The sequence below is a fragment of the Ranitomeya imitator genome, chromosome 2, assembly GCF_032444005.1.
Source record: "Ranitomeya imitator isolate aRanImi1 chromosome 2, aRanImi1.pri, whole genome shotgun sequence".
In the NCBI taxonomy this organism is placed as follows: domain Eukaryota; kingdom Metazoa; phylum Chordata; class Amphibia; order Anura; family Dendrobatidae; genus Ranitomeya; species Ranitomeya imitator.
The window spans coordinates 689,613,165-689,638,802 of record NC_091283.1 but is presented as its reverse complement, the minus strand read 5'-3'; positions in this window follow the sequence as shown (position 1 = coordinate 689,638,802).

Below are 25,638 nucleotides of genomic sequence, written 5' to 3'. Positions count from 1 at the left end.
CGGCACAAATGTAGCTCATTCGGATTCGTGTTCAGGTTCCCAAGCATTTTCCTTCAAAGTCTTCAAAATTCAGGCGCCATTCGGTAAATGATCTCATTTCCACTAATGCTTTTTTCGACTTTGGCTAGGATAGTGGTGCTGAGCTGGTGGGACATGTTTGATGAGGAGAGCAAGTGGTAAGAGGTCGGAGTTGCGGCGGACTGTTATTCTTTTTTTTTTTTTAATTAACTTAATGTGTGGAGATTCTGGCAGTCAATCACAGGCCATAAACCATCCACAATGTCCAGACACAAGAGCTTCTGTCATTGGCTGCCGATGTCACATGTTCCTCTCTATATAAAAAGCGAACATGTTGTTTTTGTGCTATTGGTCAGTTTAACAGCGCAAAGAAGAGGCTTCTGCAAGAAGTCAGTTAGGTAGGCGGTTTATTGTTAGTTAGTTTAGCTAGATAGGATTCTGTGCAAAATTGACCTTCCAGCATATAACTCATTTGTGCTAATAGGGTGGAGCAGGCAGGAGGCCACATTTTCTAATTAAAATTGTTTGGGCTTATACTCTGGTTCAGGCACCAGACATTTTAAAATAAAAAATAATTTGGGCTAATCCACTGGTACAGACACCAGTCCACATTTCATAACCAAAATCTTTTGGGCTAATACTGTGGTGCAGGCACCAGTCCACATTTCATAATCAAAATCTTTGGACTAATACTCTAGTGCAGGCACCAGTCCACATTTCATAATCAAAATCGTTTGTGCTAATAGTGTGGTGCAGGCATCAGTCCACATTTCATAATCAAAATTGTTTGGGCTAATACTCTGGTGCAGGCACCAGTCCACATTTCATAATCAAAATCATTTGTGCTAATAGTGTGGTGCAGGCACCAGTTCACATTTCATAATCAAAATCTTTGGGCTAATATTCTAGAGAAGGCACCAGTCCACATTTCATAATCAAAATCATTTGTGCTAATAGTGTGGTGCAGGCATCAGTCCACATTTCATAATCAAAATTGTTTGGGCTAATACTCTGGTGCAGGCAACAGACCACATTTCATGATCAAACTTGTTTGGGCTAATACTCTGGTACAGGCAAAAGTCCACATTTAATAATCAAAATCGTTTGAGCTAATACAGAGGTCCAAAGAAAAACATAAGAACTGAGCTTGGATTAAGTTGGTATACATGCAGCACATAAATGCATGTTCACATTAGCCATAAAGCGTAGAAAACCTACAAGAAACAAAATGAGCAAAAAAACCCTGCTGTGACTCGGGGTTCTTAGTAATACTAATTTTGATCAAAAATAGCATAAAAGCCATCCCACCATCGTCAAGGGGCCTTGATTGGGATGGTCTTGCGCTGTCTAATATTAAAAACCTTACCATGTGTCAGAGTTGCTCTCAGTGTGTGAATAAGGGCAGACAAAAACACAGAATCCCATGTAGGGAGGTGTATCAGGGCAGCGCTCCCTCTTATGTTTCTGCACTGGAACTGTTGGGACTGTCACCATTATTCCGGGGAGAGTTTTCTGACCGGAACAGTTCAGGAGACCTGACTAGTGGGGGCATGTCCGACTTAAGTAGTGGTGTGAGCAGAGAGATGGTTGACTCCCTCTCGACGGACCCATGCCAGCTGGCTGTGCCTTCACACCCAGCTAGCACAACTGCTAAGACATGCTACCCACAGCCCAGAGACATCTACATCGTTTACTGACCAGTACAGAGTGCATACCTTTGCTCTGCTCACCACCGTGGAGGCATCGCTTAGTCATATCCCTGCAGTGTTCATTGAGAACCGGACTGCGCCTGTGTCAGCTGGACTGTGCGTTTCTACTGAGGCCTTCTCTAATAAACTTTCTGCTTCATCCTCTGTGCTGCGGACCGCCATCTCTACTCCACTGTGTGTCCGGACCTAGAGACCACGTACCGAAGGACAAGGAGGATTCATCATCACAAGGAGACAGTGCATCGCCTTTCTGCCGGACCTGATCGGAGACATCAGGTGCCGCCTACAGCGCCACCGAGGGATCTTCCAGCCACCTTCTTCCAGTGCACAGAGACTAATAAGTTAACCCGTTGTTACCTGCTGTATTTGTCTTTCCTCCATCCGCAAATTCATATCCTTTACCCCCTGCTTATTCCATCACTATTTTATATAAAGAACCTGTTAACCCTTGCTCTGTCTCCTGTGTGTCACTGCATCCTACTCACCTGCTAGCATCTTACACTTGGCGTAGTCGGCGGATGCAGTCCAATAGCACACAGGTGGCAGACCAAGCAGAAGGGAGTGGCCCCAGAACCAGCATTTCACTGGGGGCCATGGTAAGTAATCTGCCAAAAATTACAGGGAGCAACACTATGCTGTGTAGCTGGACTGAACGCCTTAGAGGCATGATGAAAATGCACCCCATGACCCCTGCGCTGGAGGCTGAGGTGGCTATCATGGCACTGGATGGGGAAGCCAGTGACTCAGTGATGTTGCGGACTAGGGTTGAGCGACTTTTACTTTTTTAGAATCGAGTCGGGTTTCGCGAAACCCGACTTTTTCAAAAGTCGGGTTGGGTGAAATCGGCTGATTATTGTGAAAAGTCGGGGGCCAACCGCAACACGAAACACAATGCAAGTCAATGGGGAATCAAAGTCGGCAGTAAGTGGAGGACGGGAAAACACCTACAGTGCCCATTTTAATGCCAAAAACATCAATTCTTATTTCTTAAGCTTGTCAATCTTAATTTACTTTTAATAGTTAGGCATTGAAAACGGGCTCATTTGGCTAAAGTTATGGGAGGGTAGGGCTGGCTCAAGATTTTCGTGGGCCCAGGAAACGCGGAATATGTCACAGCGGTGGAGCAGGGAGAGGTAAGTATTTCAACTTTGCAAGTGCTGTGATCCTTTGCAAGCAGGGGGGCCCACTAGTTGGCACTGGCACAGAGCCCCACATAGTACGGCGGTGTGTTTGACGGCGGGTGGCGTCTCCCACTGCCAGAGACACTTTTGCGTACTATGAGGGGCCAAGTGCCAGTGCAAACGAGTATGCCCCCTCACCTGATGAAGGAACCTGCACTTTCATCTGCACTTTCCTCTTTGTCCCCGTGTAAGGTGGTATAGTGTGCGGGAAGGGAAACCTGACTTTCAGCAGGGTCAGATTCTGGCTGTGTACAGTGCAAGGGGAATGTAGTGGTCTGGGTCAATGTACCAACAGACTCATCTAGCAGTGGCTGGGCAATGGGCAGGATGAGGAGGAAACACAGATATAGGCCCAAAATAAAAAAAGTAGGCTAAAAGCAGTTCAAAATTGGTAACAGGACTAAACAGGCGGCATAGCTTTGTTAAGTGGAGGACAATTGTAATGAGCGGCGCAGACACAGGTAGTAGGCCCAAAATACAAAATTAGGCTAAATTCAGTTCAAAATTGGTAACAGGACTAAACAGGCAGCATAGCTAGGTACTGGGGTGGGCTCCTCTGCTGAGTAGCAGACAGTGGTAGTAGGCGCAAAGTATTAACTGGTCTAAATGGAGGCCAGGGCCCCTGTATATTTGAACTATCATCTATCATTTCAACAAATTTGCATTGGCAGTGCCATTGGAGGATTTAACAGCACAGACTACACAGTGGTGGAGCAGGGAGATGTAAGTATTGCAAGTTGTAGAGCACTGTTCGAGCTGGGAGGGAACACTCTCTCGTGGGTGGTGGTGCTGGCACAGGGCCCCTCATATAACGACGGTGTGTCTGACGTTGGTTGTGCACCACCACCGTCAGAGACACTTCATTGTACTATGAGGGACCCTGTGCCAGTGCCGTCGCCCAAGAGTGGGCGCACCCACCTGTCCAGGCAAATGGCACTCGCACGGGTGCTTGCGCCAGGTTGTGACCTCGGCCCTGTGAGGGGAGTCAGCCCATTTAGGGAGGTATAAAAAAGGCCTATGGTGGACATTCAGCAGCTGCAAATGGAGGAATTGGAGAAGTCAGTAAGAGGAGGCCAAAAGCAAGACATTTTTCAGGCCAGCTACGTGTCAGCAGGGGAAGGTGGGGCAAAATAATTTGAAATCCATGATTGGTTCATTTTAATGAAGGTTAGATCATCCGACTTTAAAAGCTGTTTTCCTACTCCCAGATAAGGGAGCCTTCAAGGCCTTGTGTTGCCAGATGATGACACTGGCTCATCACTTCCAGCCTTAGGTGCTATTGTGCTTTTGCCACTACCACCAGATGCACCACCACCATCAGTACCAGCTAGCAACCACCGCCCATGGCCTGTTCCACCTGACTTCCTCATTTTTTGGTAAATCTAACCAAAATAACAACCGTTATATGGTACTGTAAAACAAGGTAGAAGGTGTATATAAACATTTTGAGATTTTAAATCTCCCTTTTTTGGGGGGAGACTGAACAAAAAATCAGGCCCTGTGCAAAAAACAACACAATGTAAGTGGCTGAAAGTGGCTGGCTGATATACCACAAACTAACAGGACAGAAGTATATCCACTTTGTGAGAATTTGAATGTCCCTTTTTTTGGGAGACTGAACCACTACTTAAGCCCAGTGTATATAACAACGCAATCTAAGTGGCAGAAAGTGGCTGCCTGACATACACCAAACTAACAGGACTGCAGTAGATCCACTTTGTGAGAATTTGAAACTCCTTTTTTTGGGGGGGGAAGACTGACCCAAAACTCAGGCCCAGTGTATATAACAACTCCATCTAAGTGGCAGAAAATGGCTGGCTGACATTCACCAAACTAACAGGACTGCAGTAGATCCACTTTGTGAGAATTTGAATCTCCCCTTTTTTGGGGGGAGACTGACCCAAAACCCAGGCCCAGTGTATATAACAACGCAATCTAAGTGGCAGAAAGTGGCTGGAAGATATATGAAAAAATACAAGGACTGTAGTACAATTTCAATCTCCCTACAATGATCTCAGGAAAAGTATGGCAGCATTAAAAAGGACTGCTGCACACAAAAGTGTGGACAAATAAACAAGATAACTTTGCAGAAAGGAGCAACAGGATTTTTGCTTTTAAAAAAGCAGTTGGTTTGCACAGCGGCGTACAAACAGCAATGCAGCTATCAGGGAGCCTTATAGGGCAGCCTAATAAGCTACAGAGCTGATTCACAAAAATATAGCCTCCACTGCAAACAAATGGTAGTGTTGGACAGTGGATATCGCTACAGCACAAGCAGTTTCGGGGCTTAATCTTCCCTCCCTAACTATATCCCTTCTTCTGATGAAGCTGTGGCAACCTCTCCCTGTGCTATGATCGGCAGAAGTAAGATAACGGTCGGCGTGCACGCCCCTTTATAGCCCCTGTGATGCCGCAGAAAGCAAGCCAATCACTGTCATGCCCTTCTCTAAGATGGTGGGAACCGAGACCTATGTCATCATGCTGCCCACACTCTGCGTCCTCCTTCATTGGCTGAAAAATGGCGCTGAAAGCGTCATACAAAACGCGACTTTGGCGCGAAGATCGCAGACCTCATGGCCTATCCCACACTAGGATCGGGTCGGGTTTCATGAAACCCGACTTTGCCGAAAGTCAGCGATTTTTGAATTTGTCCGATCTGTTTCGCTCAACCCTATTGCGGACCCCCAGAGACCAGGATACCTTTATTAAGGTGTTGCAAATCCTAGAGGAAACTCACAGAGACCCCACTAACGTAGGGGAACTGAGGATCCATCTCTTTAGCAGAATGCAGAGGGAGGGTTAGACCGTAACACAATATATGAATGCATTGTAGGAGTTACACACTGCGATTACTAGAAAGGATGGTATGGGGGTAGGTCCAACAGACATAATGTTGCGAGACCTCCTAGTGACTGGCTTATGAGATGTGATGACAAAACAGGCCCTGCGGTAGCGTATGCAAGTAAACCCGCAAATGACTTTCCCTAAGGTAGGGAGTGAAGCACGCATGCGTGAACAGGAGCAGGGGGTAACATTCCCAATGGGGAAGGTCCAGAGCGAAGGAGTGTCTGTAAACTCCATTGCTGAATCCCAATGGGTGGAAGAACTCTAGATAGAACTTGTGAGTATGAAGGAAGAACTGGCCAACCTAAAGATGAAAGCGGATGCTACTAACAATCCACCAGAGCGCGGGGAAGGCCCAGAACCTTGTCATGACTCCAGAATGTTTCACCTGCCTAGACTCATCACTTGTTTCAATTGCGGAGAGAGCGGACACATGGCGCGGAAATGCACCTGCCGAGGAAGAGTGACATCTTGCCACCCGTTAAACTAGAGGGCTCCAAGCCGGGAGAATGCCTCCCGGAGCCAGAACAGGTGAGGAAGAGTAGGGGATGTCCTGCAAGTTTAGTGTCAACATGCCCCCTGATATGTGCAGAAATGGATGGACGTGCAGTGTGATGCCTGGTGGACACGAGCTAGCAGGTGACAACGATGCCAGAAGCTTACTTCTGGCTACATTTTCCTGGAGCAAAACAGCCTGAATGGGGCCATGTGATAAAGTTAATGGCGGCCAACCAACTGCCCATCCCGGTCGCAGAGGTGGTATGGATGCAAGTGTCTATCTGTGGGAAAGACATGGGACAGAAAGGCGTGGTATTGACACAAGGAGAAGTGAGTAATGGACCCGCTGTCACCTTGGGGATGAATGTGCTGAAGGAGTTTGGAAACCTCATCAGGGAGCCCTATAATGAGACTCTAAAACAGTGGGGCCTATATACACCACAGAGAACAATTTTTCAACAACTAGCATCAGTGGCACAAGTACAGGAGTCTAGCTGTGAGGGTGGAGTGTTAGGAAATGTAATCGTCCCGGCCTCCACCAAAATTGTTCTTCCACCAGGACAAACCGTACTGTCCCTGCCTGTTCGTGACTGTGTCCCCTTGGAACGGGCTGAGGTCCAAATTGAACCATCTTCTTCAGAACAATTACCCATGAGACTCCTAGTGGCGCATACATTAGCCATTGTACGATAGGAGACTGTTCCGGTACGGTGCATTAACTTAAGAGAAAAGGCCATTACTGTCATTCCCAGAACAGTACACCTGGCGAAACAACCTGGAGACCCCTGGACTGTGTCAGTATACTCCAATTCAGTGGCATAACCTCATTACATCAAAGATGGCCAACCCATATTGGAACAAATGCGAGCTGAGCTGGCCGAACTCACACCCACTCAGGTGCAACAGACAGAAGCTCTGCTGTGGAGGTATAAAGAAGTTTTTGCCCTTCACGAAGATGATTTTGGCTGCACTACCACCATTACGCATGAAATACCAACTGGGAGCACCACGCCCATAAGAGAGCATTACAAGCAAATTCCCGGACAGTTATACCAGGAAGTGAAGAGCTGTTATGGACCATGGACCTGGAGCACCCGGAACGACCTGATGGTTAAACTCACACAAGACAAGCTCTGGGAAGTGGGAGCTCTGCTGACCGCAACCCCTAATCCTATCACACAACTAGAAATAGCCTTGGAGCGTACCTAACACGACCTAGACGCCCAAACCCAAAAATGAAACCTTCTGAACCCCAAAGAGACATTTCGACCCCTTCACAAACAAGGAATTTGCACGAAGGACCTGGAACACCATTCTAACCTGCTTCACATGAGACTCCCAATCATCCGAAAAGACCAAAATATCATCCAAATATACAATCATGAATCTATCCAGGTACTCTCGGAAGATGTCATGCATAAAGGACTGAAACACAGATGGAGCATTAGAAAGCCCGAATGGCATAACCAGGTACTCAAAATGGCCCTCGGGCGTATTAAATGCTGTTTTCCATTCATCGCCCTGTTTAATTCGCACAAGATTATACGCCCCACGATCTATCTTGGTGAACCAACTAGCTCCCTTAATCCGAGCAAACAAATCAGACAGCAGCGGCAAAGGGTACTGAAATTTGACTGTGATCTTATTAAGAAGGCGGTAATCAATACAAGGTCTCAAAGAGCCATCCTTCTTGGCCACAAAAAAGAACCCTGCTCCCAACGGTGATGACGACGGGCGAATATGACCTTTCTCCAAGGATTCCTTTATATAAATCCGTATAGCGGCGTGCTCTGGCACAGATAAATTAAACAGTCGGCCCTTAGGAAACTTACTACCAGGAATCAAATTAATAGCACAATCGCAATCCCTATGAGGAGGTAAGGCACCGGATTTGGGCTCTTCAAATACATCCCGGTAATCTGACAAAAACACAGGGACTTCAGAAGGAGTGGAAGGCGAAATTGACAGCAATGGAACATCACCATGTACCCCCTGACAACCCCAGACGGACACAGACATAGATTTCCAATCCAATACTGGATTATGGACCTGTAGCCATGGCAACCCCAAAACGACCACATCATGCAGATTATGCAACACCAAAAAGCGAATATCCTCCTGATGTGCAGGAGCCATGCACATGGTCAATTGAGTCCAGTACTGAGGCTTATTGTTGGCCAAAGGCGTAGCATCAATTCCTCTCAATGGAATAGGATACTGCAAGAACTCCAAGAGAAAACCACAGCACCTGGCAAACTCCAAGTCCATCAAATTCAGGGCAGCGCCTGAATCCACAAATACCATAACAGAATAGGACGACAGAGAGCAAATCAGAGTTACGGACAAAAGAAATTTAGACTGTACCGTACCAATGGTGGCAGACCTAGCGAACCGCTTAGTGCGCTTAGGACAATCGGAGATAGCATGAGTGGAATCACCACAGTAAAAACACAGCCCATTCCGACGTCTGTGTTCTTGCCGTTCAGCTCTGGTCAAAGTCCTATCACATTGCATAGGCTCAGGCCTATGCTCAGAGAATACCGCCAAATGGTGCACAGCTTTGCGCTCACGCAAACGCCGATCGATCTGAATGGCCAAGGACATAGACTCATTCAGACCAGCAGGCGTGGGAAATACCATCATGACATCCTTAAGGGCTTCAGAAAGACCCTTTCTGAAAATTGCCGCCAGGGCACACTCATTCCACTGAGTAAGCACAGACCACTTTCTAAACTTCTGACAGTACACCTCCGCTTCATCCTGATCCTGACACAAAGCCAGCAAGATTTTCTCTGCCTGATCCACTGAATTTGGTTCATCATAAAGCAATCCAAGCGCCAGAAAAAAACGCATCTACATCACGCAATGCAGGATCTCCTGGCGCAAGGGAAAATGCCCAGTCTTGAGGGTCACCACGCAACAAAGAAATAATGATTTTTACTTGTTGAACGGGGTCACCAGAAGAGCGGGGTTTCAAAGCTAGAAACAGTTTACAATTATTTTTGAAATTCAGGAATTTAGATCTATCCACAGAAAACAAATCAGGAATTGGAATTCTAGGCTCTAACATCGGATTCTGAACCACAAAATCTTGAATGTTCTGTACCCTTGCAGTGAGATGATCCACACAAGAGGGCAGACCTTGAATGTCCATATCTACACCTGTGTCCTGAACCACCCAGAGGTTAAGGGGAAAAGAAAGACAAAAAACACTGCAGAGAAAAAAAAATGGTCTCAGAACTTCTCTTATCCCTCTATTGAGATGCATTAATACTTTGGGCCAGCTGTACTGTTATGGACCTGGTGGTTAGGAGCACCCGGAATGACCTGATGGTTAAACTCACATAAGACAAGCTCTGGGAAGTGGGAGCTCTGCTGACCGCAACCCCTAATCCTATCACACAACTAGAAATAGCCGTGGAGCGTACCTAACACGACCTAGACGCCTCTTCACAGCCTAAGAGCTAACTAGCCCTAAAGATAGAAAATAAAGCCTACCTTGCCTCAGAGAAATTCCCCAAAGGAAAAGGCAGCCCCCCACATATATTGACTGTGAGTTAAGATGAAAGTCACAAACACAGAAATGAAACAGGTTTCAGCAAAGCGAGGCCAGACTTACTAAACAGACTGAGGATAGGAAAGGTATCTTTGCGGTCAGCACAAAAAACTACAAAAGACCACGCAGAATGTGCAAAAAGACCTCCGCACTGACTCACGGTGCGGAGGTGCCACTCTGCATCCCAGAGCTTCCAGCTAGCAAGGCAAAATCATGATAGCCAACTGGACAAGGAAACAATGAACAAATAATAACTAGCAGGGACTTAGCTTCTGCTGAAGTAGACAGGTCACCAGAAAGATCCAAAAGCGAACTGAACCAGTACAAGAACATTGACAGCTGGCATGGAGTAACGATCTGAGTGGAGTTAAATAGAACAGCCAGCCAAAGAATAAACTACGTCACCTGTGGAAGGAACCTCAGAAGCAGCAGCTCCACTCACAGCCACCAGAGGGAGTCCATGGACAGAACTCGCCGAAGTACCATTCATGACCACAGGAGGGAGTTCGAAAACAGAATTCACAACAAAGAGCATGTTGAACTAAATGTTGCAGGCTGGCGTGATTAGGGAGAACGAGAGTCCATGGGCTGCCCCGATTGTGTTAGTGCGGAAGAAGGACGACACCTTGCGTTTTTGTGTGGATTACTGAAAGCTCAACGCCTGTACCGTGAGAGACTAATACCCATTACCCCGGATTGAAGAGTCCCTGTCTGCTCTGGGGCTACTGGCAAGTACCCATGTCTGAACAAGATCGAGCAAAGACTGCCTTTATTCTTCCCATGGGCCTATACTAGTTTAACCGTATGCCATTTGGCTTAGCCAACGCTCCTGAAACTTTTCAACGTCTAATGGAGTGGTGCCTAGGAGATTTGATCTTTGAATCTATGCTCATCTACCTGGACAACATTATAGTCTTTGCGGCTTCATTTGAGGAACATCTGCTGTGCCTAGAACAAGTGTTGGCCCGCCTTCAGAGACACAGACTAAAAGTGAAGCCCCAAAAGTGCCATTTGTTTCCAAATTGAATACTTGGGCCATGTCGTTTCTGCTGAAGGAGTAGAACCCTACAGAGATAAGATCACCGTGATTCAAGACTGGCCCACTCCAGAGACAGAGAAGGATGTATGGGCGTTCCTGGGACTGACCAGATATTACAGGCATTTTGTGAAGAACTTTGCTCAACGGGCAAAGCCCTTACAGGAGCTGTTGAAAAAGGTATTCTCGGGTGCCAAGAACTGGAAGATCCACTGGCAGGAGTCCCAAGAACAGGCTTTTCAAGATCTCACCAAAGCTCCTATCTTGGCTTATGCAGATTTCTCACAACTGTTCATTCTCCACACTGACGGGAGTCTGCTGGGTCTTGGGGCTGTGTTGTCACAGATGCAGGACGGAAGAGAGAGTGTGATCGCTTATGCAAGCCAGTCCCTTCACGATTCTGAGTGCAATCCGGACAATTACAGTTCTTTCAAGTTGGAGCTGCTGGCGTTGGTGTGGGCTATGACGGACAGATTTGCGGAATATTTTTCTGGCTCCCAAGTGTTAGTGCATACTGATAACAACCCGCTTGTGCACCTGGAAAATGTGAGACTGAGGGCCTTAGATCAGTGATGGGTAGCTAGGATAGCGAAGTTCCACTATAAGATTGCCTACAAAAGGGGGGCAGAAAATACTCATGCCAATGCCCCGTTCAGGAGGACGAGTACCAAGCCCGAGCGAGACAAAGACGAAGAACTAGAAGATAAAGAAATCCCTAGATTCCAGAGATCCACCAGGACGGTGGTGGCAACGCAGGGACAGATACACTCCTTAGCCCAAGAATGTGTACTGGGACAAACTCGAGATGAGTGGGTTCAGCTTCAACAGGAAGATAGCGAACTGGCTTGGTTGAGACATTGTGAGGCTTCTCAGAGACTCCCCAGCGCGACAGAAAGAGGTACTTTGTCTCTAGAGGCATTAGGGATCCTTCAACAGCGGGAACAACTACAGATGAAGAAAGGCTTACTATATCAGAAAATGTAATTGCGGACTGAGCCGAGTGTGACCTGGCAAGTCCTAGTAAGAACAACATCATTGTGTGAAATTGCAGTCGCTGTACACAAGCAAGGAGCCCACTTTGGTTCAGAGAAAACCTTCCAATGGTTACAACGGTTCATCAACCACCCCCAGTTGAAGACGAAAGTGGAAGAGGCCTGTGGAATGTGTCGGACATGTGAACTGGCTAAGCCACCAGAGCAAAGAGTTCCTGTCCAGTCCATCGTACCCTCCACTCCTCTGAAACTCTTGACAATAGACTATCTGACCATTGGCCCAGCCCATCAGGGCTATGAGCATTGCCTGGTGATGGGGGATCACTTCACAAAATATGCCGTGGTAACTCCAACTCGGGACCAGACTGCAGGGTCCGCTGTGTACGCAATCTGCAAGAGCTTTATCCAACCCTATGGGTGTCTGAAGAGAATTTACTATGATCAGGGAGCCTGTTTCTTGGGAAGACTAATGGATGAGTTGCATCGCCTGTACTGGATTGGCAAGTCCCGCACCACACCGTACCATCCTCAAGGTAATGGTGCCTGTGAACGATTTAACCGTACACTAATTCAGATGCTAAGAACTCTAGAGGAAGATTGGAAGGCCCGGTGGCCAGAGTATGTTTCTGAACTGGTGTGGGTATATAATAATCGAGTACATTGAACCACGGGATATACACCTTACTCCCTTGTGTTCATCTGAGAAGGAAAAGGAATCACCGAGTTGGCATTGGATCCAGAAGAGGACTACCCATGGACGTGGGGTGTCCTCATGGGTATGGGAGCATCGGCATCATCTGCAAACTGTACATTGGTTGGTCCAGACTAGATTAAAGGAGTTAGAACATGCAGAAAAGATCCCTCCCAGAGCAATGGAGTTTCAAATTGGAGACCGTGTCTTAGTGTGGGAGAAGCGTCCTCGGGACAAACTGGAAAATCATTGGAAGAAAGATCTGTATCAGGTGAAGAGAAGAGTTAGTCCTGAGGGGCCGGTGTAAAAAGTCCAGCCTGAGGGAAAAGAGGATGCTCCCACTCAAACTCTTCACTGGAATATGCTCTGACCCTGTCTATCTAAAAATCCTGTCCGAGCAGAAGAGGAGTCCGAGGCCCCTGAGGTGATCCATACACCAATGGAAGAAGAGGACGAAAAAGGGGGTGAAGGATTGAGCCCTGTGGAATTGGAAGCAGAGGGTACAGGCTCACCCATGGCTCTCTCTCCACAGACGGAGTCTGCCCCACAGAACTCCACTACTTCTACTAATCTTAGACGCTCCGAACGAACAACAGCTGGCAAATCCCCCAATCGCTATGACCAAGAGAATTTTGTCTGGCAGCAAACCACCCAGGAGAAGAGGAAACAGTCACGCTCTCCTCGAGGTGGTCCCTCTTGCGTGTCTGGGCCGGGACTGTCAGGACAGTCACCATAATTCCAGGGGGAAAAGTTTTCTGACCAGAACATTTCAGGAGACCTGATTGGTGGGGGCGGGTCCGACTTAAGTAGCGGTGCGAGCGGGAAGATGACACACTTGGCGGGGAACGAGTTTGTGAGCAGTCAGACTGTTGACTCCCTCTCGATGGACCCACGCCAGCTAGCTGTGCCTTCACACCCGGCTAGAAAAACTGCTAAGATGTGCTACCTACAGCCCAGAGAGAAATCTGCACCATGTAGTGACCAGTACAGAGTGGATACCTTTGCTCTGCTCACGACTGCGAGGGTACTGCTTTGTCATAACCCTGTGGTACCGTTGAGAACCGGACAGCATCTGTGGCTGTGTCCGCTGGACTGGGCGCTTCTACTGCGGCATTCTCTACTGAAGTTTCTGCTTCATCCTCTGCCGTGGACCCTCATCTCTAGAGTTGAGCGACTTTTACATTTTTAGGATTGAGTCGGGTTTCGCGAAACCCGACTTTCTCAAAAGTCGGGTCGGGTGAAATCGGGCGATTATTGGGAAAATTCGGGGGCCGACTGAAACACGAAACGCAATGCAAGTCAATGGTGAATCAAAGTCGGCAGTGAGTGGAGGACAGGAAAACACCTACAGTGCCCATTTTAATGCCAAAAACATCAATTCGTATTACTGAACCTTGTCAATCTTAATTTACTTTATAATAATAGTTAGGCATTGAAAACAGGGGGTCATTTGGCTAAAGTTGTGGGGGGTAGGGCTGGCTCAAGATTTTCTTGGGCCCAGGAAACGCGGAATACGTCACAGCGGTGGAGCAGGGAGAGGAAAGTATTTCAACTTTGCAAGTGCTGTGATCCTGAGCAAGCAGGGGGGGCCCACTAGTTGGCACTGGCACAGGGCCCCACATAGTATGGCGGTGTGTTTGACGGCGGGCGGCGCCTCCCACTGCCAGAGACACTTTTGCGTACTATGAGGGTTCCTGTGCCAGTGCCAAAGAGTATGCCCCCCCCACCTGATGAAGGAACCTGCACTTTCATCTGCACCTTTCTCTTTGTCCCCGTGTAAGGTGGTATAGTATGCGGGAAGGGGAACCTGACTTTCAGCAGGGTCAGATTCAGACTGTGTAGAGTGCAAGGGGAATGTAATGGTCCGGGTCAATGTACCAGCAGACTCATCTAGCAGTGGCTGGGCAATGGGCAGGATGAGGAGGAAACACAGATATAGGCCCAAAATAAAAAAGTAGGCTAAAAGCAGTTCAAAATTGGTAACAGGACTAAACAGGCAGCATAGCTTTGTTCAGTGGAGGACAACTGTAATGAGTGGCTGACACAGTTACTAGGCCCAAATAAGTAAGTAGGCTAAATGCAGTTCAAAATTGGTAACAGGAGTACACAGACGGCATTGCTTTGTTCAGTGGAGGAGAACAACTGTAATGAGTGGCGCAGACAGACTTAGTAGGCCTAAAATAAAAAAGTAAGCTAAATGCAGTTCAAAATTGGTAACAGGAGTACACAGGCAGCATTGCTTTGTTCAGTGGAGGACAACTGTAAGGAGTGGCTGACACAGTTACTAGGCCCAAATAAGTAAGTAGGCTAAATACAGTTCAAAATTGGTAACAGGAGTACACAGGCGGCATTGCTTTGTTCAGTAGAGGAGGACAACTGTAATGAGTGGCTCAGACAGACTTAGTAGGCCTAAAATAAAAAAGTAGGCAAAATGCAGTTCAAAATTGGTAACAGGAGTACACAGGCGGCATTGCTTTGTTCAGTGGAGGACAACTGTAATGAGAGGCTGACACAGTTACTAGGCCCAAATAAGTAAGTAGGGTATTATGATTAGGCAATTCAGTACCACAGTGGACATAGAGGTCAGAGCACATACAGTGATCTGACAATAACCCAAAAACATAGAACGAGCTCTGAGACGTGGGAACTCTGTTGACCGCAATCCCTGATCCTCTCCAACAAACACTAGAGGCAGCCGTGGATTGCGCCTAACGCTCCCTATGCAACTCGGCACAGCCTGAGAAACTAGCTAGCCTGAAGATAGAAAATAAGCCTACCTTGCCTCAGAGAAATACCCCAAAGGAAAAGGCAGCCCCCCACATATAATGACTGTGAGTTAAGATGAAAAGACAAACGTAGAGATGAAATAGATTTAGCAAAGTGAGGCCCGACTTTCTGAACAGAGCCAGGATAGGAAAGGTAACTTTGCGGTCAACACAAAACCCTAAAAACCACACAAAGGGGGCAAAAAGACCCTCCGTACCGAACTAACGGCACGGAGGTACACCCTCTGCGTCCCAGAGCTTCCAGCAAACAAATAGATAAGCTGGACAGAAAAAAAAACAAACAAAATAGCAAAGGAAAACTTAGCTATGCAGAGCAGCAGGCCACAGGAACGATCCAGGAGGAAAACAAGTCCAATACTGGAACATTGACAGGAAGCCAGGATCAAAGCACTAGGTGGAGTTAAGTAGAGCAGCACCTTACGACCTCGCCACATCACCTGAGGGAGGAAACTCAGAAGCCACAGTACCACTTCCCTCCACCAACGGAAGCTCACAGAGAGAATCAGCAGAAGTACCACTTGTGACCACAGGAGGGAGCTCTGCCACAGAATTCACAACAGTACCCCCCCTTGAAGAGGGGTCACCGAACCCTCACCAGAGCCCCCAGGCCGACCAGGATGAGCCACATGAAAGGCACGAACAAGATCGGGAGCATGGACATCAGAGGCAAAGACCCAGGAATTATCTTCCTGAGCATAACCCTTCCACTTAACCAGATACTGGAGTTTCCGTCTTGAAACACGAGAATCCAAAATCTTCTCCACAATATACTCCAACTCCCCTTCCACCAAAACCGGGGCAGGTGGGTCAACAGATGGAACCATAGGTGCCACGTATCTCCGCAACAATGACCTATGGAATACGTTATGTATGGAAAAAGAATCTGGAAGGGTCAGACGAAAAGACACAGGATTAAGAACCTCAGAAATCCTATACGGACCAATGAAACGAGGTTTAAACTTAGGAGAGGAAACCTTCATAGGAATATGACGAGAAGATAACCAAACCAGATCCCCAACACGAAGTCGGGGACCCACACAGAGGCTGCGATTAGCAAAACGTTGAGCCTTCTCCTGGGACAAGGTCAAATTGTCCACTACATGAGTCCAAATCTGCTGCAACCTGTCCACCACAGTATCCACACCAGGACAGTCCGAAGACTCAACCTGTCCTGACGAGAAACGAGGAAGGAACCCAGAGTTGCAGAAAAATGGCGAAACCAAGGTAGCCGAGCTGGCCCGATTATTAAGGGCGAACTCAGCCAAAGGCAAAAAGGACACCCAGTCATCCTGATCAGCAGAAACAAAACATCTCAGATATGTTTCCAAGGTCTGATTGGTTCGTTCGGTCTGGCCATTAGTCTGAGGATGGAAAGCTGAGGAAAAAGACAAGTCAATGCCCATCCTACCACAAAAAGCTCGCCAAAACCTCGAAACAAACTGGGAACCTCTGTCAGAAACGATATTCTCTGGAATGCCATGTAAACGAACCACATGCTGGAAGAACAATGGCACCAAATCAGAGGAGGAAGGCAATTTAGACAAGGGTACCAAATGGACCATCTTAGAGAAGCGATCACAGACCACCCAAATGACTGACATCTTTTGAGAGACGGGGAGATCTGAAATAAAATCCATAGAGATATGTGTCCAAGGCCTCTTCGGGAGCGGCAAGGGCAAAAGCAACCCACTGGCACGAGAACAGCAGGGCTTAGCCCGAGCACAAATCCCACAGGACTGCACAAAAGTACGTACATCCCGCAACAGAGATGGCCACGAAAAGGATCTAGCCACTAACTCTCTGGTACCAAAGATTCCAGGATGACCAGCCAAGACCGAACAATGAACCTCAGAGATAACTTTATTCGTCCACCTATCAGGGACAAACAGTTTCTCCGCTGGACAACGATCAGGTTTATTAGCCTGAAATTTTTGCAGCACCCGCCGCAAATCAGGGGAGATGGCAGACACAATTACTCCTTCCTTGAGGATACCCGCCGGCTCAGACAAACCCAGAGAGTCAGGCACAAAACTCCTAGACAGAGCATCCGCCTTCACATTTTTAGAGCCCGGAAGGTACGAAATCACAAAGTCAAAACGGGCAAAAAACAGCGACCAACGAGCCTGTCTAGGATTCAACCGCTTGGCAGACTCGAGATAAGTCAAGTTCTTATGATCAGTCAATACCACCACGCGATGCTTAGCTCCTTCAAGCCAATGACGCCACTCCTCGAATGCCCACTTCATGGCCAGCAACTCTCGGTTGCCCACATCATAATTTCGCTCAGCAGGCGAAAACTTCCTGGAAAAGAAGGCGCACGGTTTCATCACTGAGCAATCAGAACCTCTCTGCGACAAAACAGCCCCTGCTCCAATCTCAGAAGCATCAACCTCGACCTGGAACGGAAGCGAAACATCTGGTTGACACAACACAGGGGCAGAAGAAAAACGACGCTTCAACTCTTGAAAAGCTTCCACAGCAGCAGAAGACCAATTGACCACATCAGCACCCTTCTTGGTCAAATCGGTCAATGGTTTAGCAATACTAGAAAAATTGCAGATGAAGCGACGATAAAAATTAGCAAAGCCCAGGAACTTTTGCAGACTTTTCAGAGATGTCGGCTGAGTCCAATCATGGATGGCTTGGACCTTAACAGGATCCATTTCGATAGTAGATGGGGAAAAGATGAACCCCAAAAATGAAACCTTCTGCACACCAAAGAGACACTTTGATCCCTTCACAAACAAAGAATTAGCACGCAGGACCTGAAAAAGCGTTCTGACCTGCTTCACATGAGACTCCCAATCATCCGAGAAGATCAAAATATCATCCAAGTACACAATCAGGAATTTATCCAGGTACTCTCGGAAGATGTCATGCATAAAGGACTGAAACACTGATGGAGCATTGGCAAGTCCGAATGGCATTACAAGATACTCAAAATGACCCTCGGGCATATTAAATGCAGTTTTCCATTCATCGCCTCGCTTAATTCGCACAAGATTGTACGCACCACGAAGATCTATCTTGGTGAACCAACTAGCCCCCTTAATCCGAGCAAACAAATCAGATAACAACGGCAAGGGGTACTGAAATTTAACCGTGATCTTATTTAGAAGGCGGTAATCTATATAAGGTCTCAGCGAACCATCCTTCTTGGCTACAAAAAAGAACCCTGCTCCTAATGGCGACGATGACGGGCGAATATGCCCCTTCTCCAGGGACTCCTTCACATAACTGCGCATAGCGGCGTGCTCAGGCACAGATAAATTAAACAATCGGCCTTTTGGGAACTTACTACCAGGAATCAAATTGATAGCACAATCACAATCCCTATGCGGAGGTAGGGCATCGGACTTGGGCTCATCAAATACATCCCGGTAATCAGACAAGAACTCTGGAACCTCAGAAGGGGTGGATGACGAATTTGACAGAAATGGAACATCACCATGTACCCCCTGACAACCCCAGCTGGACACCGACATGGATTTCCAATCTAATACTGGATTATGGACTTGTAGCCATGGCAACCCCAACACGACCACATCATGCAGATTATGCAACACCAGAAAGCGAATAACCTCCTGATGTGCAGGAGCCATGCACATGGTCAACTGGGTCCAGTACTGAGGCTTATTCTTGGCCAAAGGCGTAGCATCAATTCCTCTCAATGGAATAGGACACTGCAAGGGCTCCAAGAAAAACCCACAACGCTTAGCATACTCCAAGTCCATCAAATTCAGGGCAGTGCCTGAATCCACAAATGCCATGACAGAATACGATGACAAAGAGCAGATCAAGGTAACGGACAGAAGAAATTTTGACTGTACCGTACCAATGGTGGCAGACCTAGCGAACCGCTTAGTGCGCTTAGGACAATCAGAGATAGCATGAGTGGGATCACCACAATAGAAACACAGCCCATTCAGACGTCTGTGTTCTTGCCGTTCAACTCTGGTCAAAGTCCTATCGCACTGCATAGGCTCAGGTTTAAGCTCAGGTAATACCGCCAAATGGTGCACAGATTTACGCTCACGCAAGCGTCGACCAATCTGAATGGCCAAAGACATAGACTCATTCAAACCAGCAGGCATAGGAAATCCCACCATGACATCCTTAAGGGCTTCAGAGAGACCCTTTCTGAACATAGCTGCCAGCGCAGATTCATTCCATAGAGTGAGCACGGACCACTTTCTAAATTTCTGACAATATAACTCTATCTCATCCTGACCCTGACAAAGAGCCAGCAAATTTTTTTCTGCCTGATCCACTGAATTAGGTTCATCGTACAGCAATCCGAGCGCCAGGAAAAACGCATCGATATTACTTAATGCAGAATCTCCTGGCGCAAGAGAAAATGCCCAGTCCTGAGGGTCGCCACGCAAAAAAGAAATAATGATCAAAACCTGTTGAACTGGATCACCAGAGGAGCGAGGTTTCAAGGCCAGAAATAGTTTACAATTATTTTTGAAACTCAGAAACTTAGTTCTATCTCCAAAAAACAAATCAGGAATAGGAATTCTTGGTTCTAACATAGATTTCTGATCAATAGTGTCTTGAATCTTTTGTACTCTTGCCGAGAGCTGATCCACACATGAAGACAGACTTCTAATGTCCATTGCTACACCTGTGTCCTGAACCACCCAAATGTCTAGGGAAAAAAAAGGCAAAACACAGTGCAGAGAAAAGAAAATGGTCTCAGAACTTCTTTTTTCCCTCTATTGAGAATCATTAGTACTTTTGGCTTCCTGTACTGTTATGATTAGGCAATTCAGTACCACAGTGGACATAGAGGTCAGAGCACATACAGTGATCTGACAATAACCCAAAAACATAGAACGAGCTCTGAGACGTGGGAACTCTGTTGACCGCAATCCCTGATCCTCTCCAACAAACACTAGAGGCAGCCGTGGATTGCGCCTAACGCTCCCTATGCAACTCGGCACAGCCTGAGAAACTAGCTAGCCTGAAGATAGAAAATAAGCCTACCTTGCCTCAGAGAAATACCCCAAAGGAAAAGGCAGCCCCCCACATATAATGACTGTGAGTTAAGATGAAAAGACAAACGTAGAGATGAAATAGATTTAGCAAAGTGAGGCCCGACTTTCTGAACAGAGCGAGGATAGGAAAGGTAACTTTGCGGTCAACACAAAACCCTAAAAACCACGCAAAGGGGGCAAAAAGACCCTCCGTACCGAACTAACGGCACAGAGGTACACCCTCTGCGTCCCAGAGCTTCCAGCAAACAAATAGATAAGCTGGACAGAAAAAAACCCAAACAAAATAGCAAAGGAAAACTTAGCTATGCAGAGCAGCAGGCCACAGGAACGATCCAGGAGGAAAACAAGTCCAATACTGGAACATTGACAGGAAGCCAGGATCAAAGCACTAGGTGGAGTTAAGTAGAGCAGCACCTAACGACCTCACCACATCACCTGAGGGAGGAAACTCAGAAGCCACAGTACCACTTCCCTCCACCAACGGAAGCTCACAGAGAGAATCAGCAGAAGTACCACTTGTGACCACAGGAGGGAGCTCTGCCACAGAATTCACAACAGTAGGGTAAATGCAGTTCAAAATTGGTAACAGGAGTACACAGGCGGCATTGCTTTGTTCAGTGGAGGACAACTGTAATAAGTGGCTCAGACAAACTTAGTAGGCCTAAAATAAAAAAGTAGGCTAAATGCAGTTCAAAATTGGTAACAGGAGTACACAGGTGGCATTGCTTTGTTCAGCGGAGGACAACTGTAATAAGTGGCTCCGACAGACTTAGTAGGCCTAAAATAAAAAAGTAGGCTAAATGCAGTTCAAAATTGGTAACAGGAGTACACAGGCGGCATAGCTTTGTTCAGCGGATGAGGACAACTGTAATGAGAGGCTCACACAGACTTAGGCTGCCGTCACATTAGCAGTATTTGGTCAGTATTTTACATCAGTATTTGCAAGCCAAAACCAGGAGTGGGTGATAAATGCAGAAGTTGTGCATATGTTTCTATTATACTTTTCCTCTAATTGTTCCACTCCTGGTTTTGGCTTTCAAATACTGATGTAAAATACTGACCAAATACTGCTAGTGTGATGGCAGCCTTAGTAGGCCTAAAATAAAAAAAAGTAGGCTAAATGCAGTTCAAAATTGGTAAAAGGAGTACACAGGCGGCATAGCTTTGTTCAGCGGAGGACAACTGTAATAAGTGGCTCAGACAGACTTAGTAGGCCTAAAATAAAAAAAGTAGGCTAAATGCAGTTCAAAATTGGTAACAGGAGTAGACAGGTGGCATTGCTTTGTTCAGTGGAGGACAACTGTAATAAGTGGCTGACACAGTTAGTAGGCCCAAATAATAAAGTGGGCTAAATGTCAGCCAAAAAATGTTCATAACTGGTGGCATAGTTAGGTACAGGGGTGGGCTCCTCTGCTGAGTAGCAGACAGTGGTAGTTGGCGCAAAGTATTAATGGTCTAAATGGAGGCCAGGGCCCTTGTATATTTTTACTATCATCTATCATTTCAACAAATTTGTATTGGCAGTGCCATTGAAGGATTTAACAGCACAGACTACACAGTGGTGGAGCAGGGAGAGGTAAGTTTTGCAAGTGGTAGAGCACTGTTCGAGCTAGGGGGAACACTCTTTCATGGGCGGCGGTACTGGCACAGGGCCCCTCATATTACAACGGTGTGTCTGACGTTGGTTGTGCACCACCGCCATCAGAGACACTTCATTGTACTATGAGGGACACTGTGCCAGTGCTGTCGCCCAAGAGTGGTCACACCCACCTGTCCAGGCAAACAGCACTCGCACGGGTGCTTGTGCCAAGTGGTGACCACGGCCCTGTGGGGGGAGTCAGCCCATTTAGGGAGGTATAAAAATGGCCTATGGTGGACATTCAGCAGCTGCAAATGGAGGAATTGGAGCAGTCAGTAAGAGGAGGCCAAAAGCAAGACATTTTTCAGGCAAGCTACGTGTCAGCAGGGGAAGGTGGGGCAAAAGAATCTGAAATCCATGATTGGTTCATTTTAATGAAGGTTAGATCATCAACATTTCGGGTAGCCAGACATGTCCTTTTTTCGGTCAGTATTTAACCAGCAGCACTGAATACTTTTTCTGATAAGCACACTAGCAGCTGGGCAAGCGAGCTCCTGTAATGCATATTCTGCCAATTCAGGCCAGGTGTCTATTTTAGATGCCCAGTAGTGTTGAGCATTCCGATACCGCAAGTATCGGGTATCGGCCGATACTTGCGGTATCGGAATTCCGATACCGAGATCCGATACTTTTGTGGTATCGGGTATCGGTATCGGATACATAGAGATGTGTAAAATAAAGAATTAAAATAAAAAATATTGATATATTTACCTCTCCGGCGGCCCCTGGTGAGTCCGCGGGTAACCGGCAGGCTTCGTTGTTCAAAATCAGCGCTTTTAGGACCTGAGAAACACGTCCCGGCTTCTGATTGGTCGCGGGCCGCCCATGTGACCGCCACGCGACCAATCACAAGCCGCGACGTCACCGCAAGCTATTAGCGCGCTCATTTTTGAAAAATGAGCGCGTTAATGACTTTCAAAGACGTTGCGGCTTGTGATTGGTCGCGGCCACGCGACCAATCACAAGCCGCGACGTCACCGCAAGCTATTAGCGCGCTCATTTTTGAAAAATGAGCGCGTTAATGACTTTCAAAGACGTAGCGGCTTGTGATTGGCCGCGGCCACGCGACCAATCACAAGCCGCGACGTCACCGCAAGCTATTAACGCGCTCATTTTTAAAAATGAGCGCGTTAATGGCTTTCAAAGACGTAGCGGGTTGTGATTGGTCGCGGCCGCGACCAATCACAAGCCGCGACGTCACCGCAAGCTATTAACGCGCTCATTTTTAAAAATGAGCGCGTTAATGGCTTTCAAAGACGTAGCGGGTTGTGATTGGTCGCGGCCGCGACCAATCACAAGCCGCGACGTCACCGCAAGCTATTAACGCGCTCATTTTTAAAAATGAGCGCGTTAATGGCTTTCAAAGACGTAGCGGGTTGTGATTGGTCGCGGCCGCGACCAATCACAAGCCGCGACGTCACCGCAAGCTATTAGCGCGCTCATTTTTGAAAAATGAGCGCGTTAATGGCTTTGAAAGACATAGCGGCTTGTGATTGGTCGCGTGGCCGCGACCAATCACAAGCCGCTACGTCTTTGAAAGTCATTAACGCGCTCATTTTTCAAAAATGAGCGCGCTAATAGCTTGCGGTGACGTCGCGGCTTGTGATTGGTCGCGGCCACGCGACCAATCACAAGCCGCTATGTCTTTCAAAGCCGTTAACGCGCTCATTTTTAAAAATGAGCGCGTCAATAGCTTGCGGTGACGTCGCGGCTTGTGATTGGTCGCGGCCACGCGACCAATCACAAGCCGCTATGTCTTTCAAAGCCATTAACGCGCTCATTTTTAAAAATGAGCGCGTCAATAGCTTGCGGTGACGTCGCTTCTTGTGATTGGTCGCGGCCACGCGACCAATCACAAGCCGCTATGTCTTTCAAAGCCATTAACGCGCTCATTTTTAAAAATGAGCGCGTCAATAACTTGCGGTGACGTCGCGGCTTGTGATTGGTCGCGGCCGCGACCAATCACAACCCGCTACGTCTTTGAAAGCCATTAACGCGCTCATTTTTAAAAATGAGCGCGCTAATAGCTTGCGGTGACGTCGCGGCTTGTGATTGGTCGCATGGCGGTCACATGGGCGGCCCGCGACCAATCAGAAGCCGGGACGTGTTTCTCAGGTAATAAAAGCGCTGATTTTGAACAAAGAAGCCTGCCGGTTACCCGCGCTGAGTTCAGGGGCCGCCGGAGAGGTAAATATATCAATATTTTTTATTTTTAATCTTTATTTTACACCTCCCTATGGATCCCAGGGCCTGAAGGAGAGTTTCCTCTCCTTCAGACCCTGGGAACCATGAGAATACCTTCCGATACTTGATGTCCCATTGACTTGTATTGGTATCGGATATCGGTATCGGCGATATCCGATATTTTTCGGGTATCGGCCGATACTATCCGATACCGATACTTTCAAGTATCGGACGGTATCGCTCAACACTAATGCCCAGTAATCAAAGGGGAATGACCTGTGAGGGAGAACATCGATAAGGGAGGAAAAACAGTTGGTAACCGTACTGGACAAATGCTGTCTCCTATCACTTTGAATCGATGCAGCAGTACCTGTCGTGTCTGCGGTCATTGCGAAATCACTCCACAACCTGGTCATAAAACCCCTCTGTCCAACACCACTTCAGATTTGAGCACCTCTAACACCTCTGCCATGTTGCCCCCTGCAGCTCGTGTGAGAACCATCACCGCCGCTGTGTGCTAGGAATGCTTGAACCAAACGGTCTACAAGAGTTGCTTGTTTGGTAGCCAATATTTGTTCAAGGTTCTCATGTGGCATGATATTTTGTAATTTTCCTTTGTATCATGGATCCAGGAGGCAGGCCAACCAGTAATCGCCAACGGTCATCATTTTGATAATGCGGGGGTCCCTTTTTAGGATACGCAAGGCATACTCTGCCATGTGGGCCAATGTTCCAGGTGTCAATTCACTGCTTGTGCTGGGTTGTGGAGCATTTTCTTGCAAATCAACATCACTTGTGTCCCGCAAAAACCCTGTACCTAACCTTGCAACGCCACCAGATTCTATTGCCCCCTGAGAAGCATCCTCCTCCCATAAATATTCATCCCCATCATCCTCCTCTCCTCTTCGTCGAGGAGAGTTCCCTGAGCAGACAATGGCTGTCATCAAGGCTTCCCTCCTCCTCGGCTGCAGATGCCTGCTCCTTGATGTGCGTCAAACTTTGCATCAGCAGACGCATTAGTGGGATGCTCATGCTTATGATGGCATCATCTGCACTTACCAGCCGTGTGCGTTCCTCAAAACACTGAAGGACTTGACTGAGGTCTTGGAGCTTCGACCACTGCACACCAGACAACTCCATGTCTGTCATCCAACTGCCTGCCCGTGTATGTGTATCCTCCCACAAATAAATGACAGCACGCCTCTGTTTGCACAGCCTCTGAAGCATGTGCAGTGTGGAGTTCCACCTTGTTGCAACATCGCTTATTAGGCAGTGCTGGGGAAGATTCAGCGATCGCTGATCGTTCTGCATACGGCTGGAGTGTACGGGCGACCGGCGGATGTGCGAGCAAAGTCTTCGCACCTTCAGGAGCAGGGCTAGTAACTCCGGATAATTTTTCAGGAAGCACTGCACCACCAGGTTCAGGGTGTGAGCCAGGCAAGGTATGTGTTTCAGTTATGAAAGGGCTATGGCAGCCATAAAATTCCTTCCATTATCACTGACT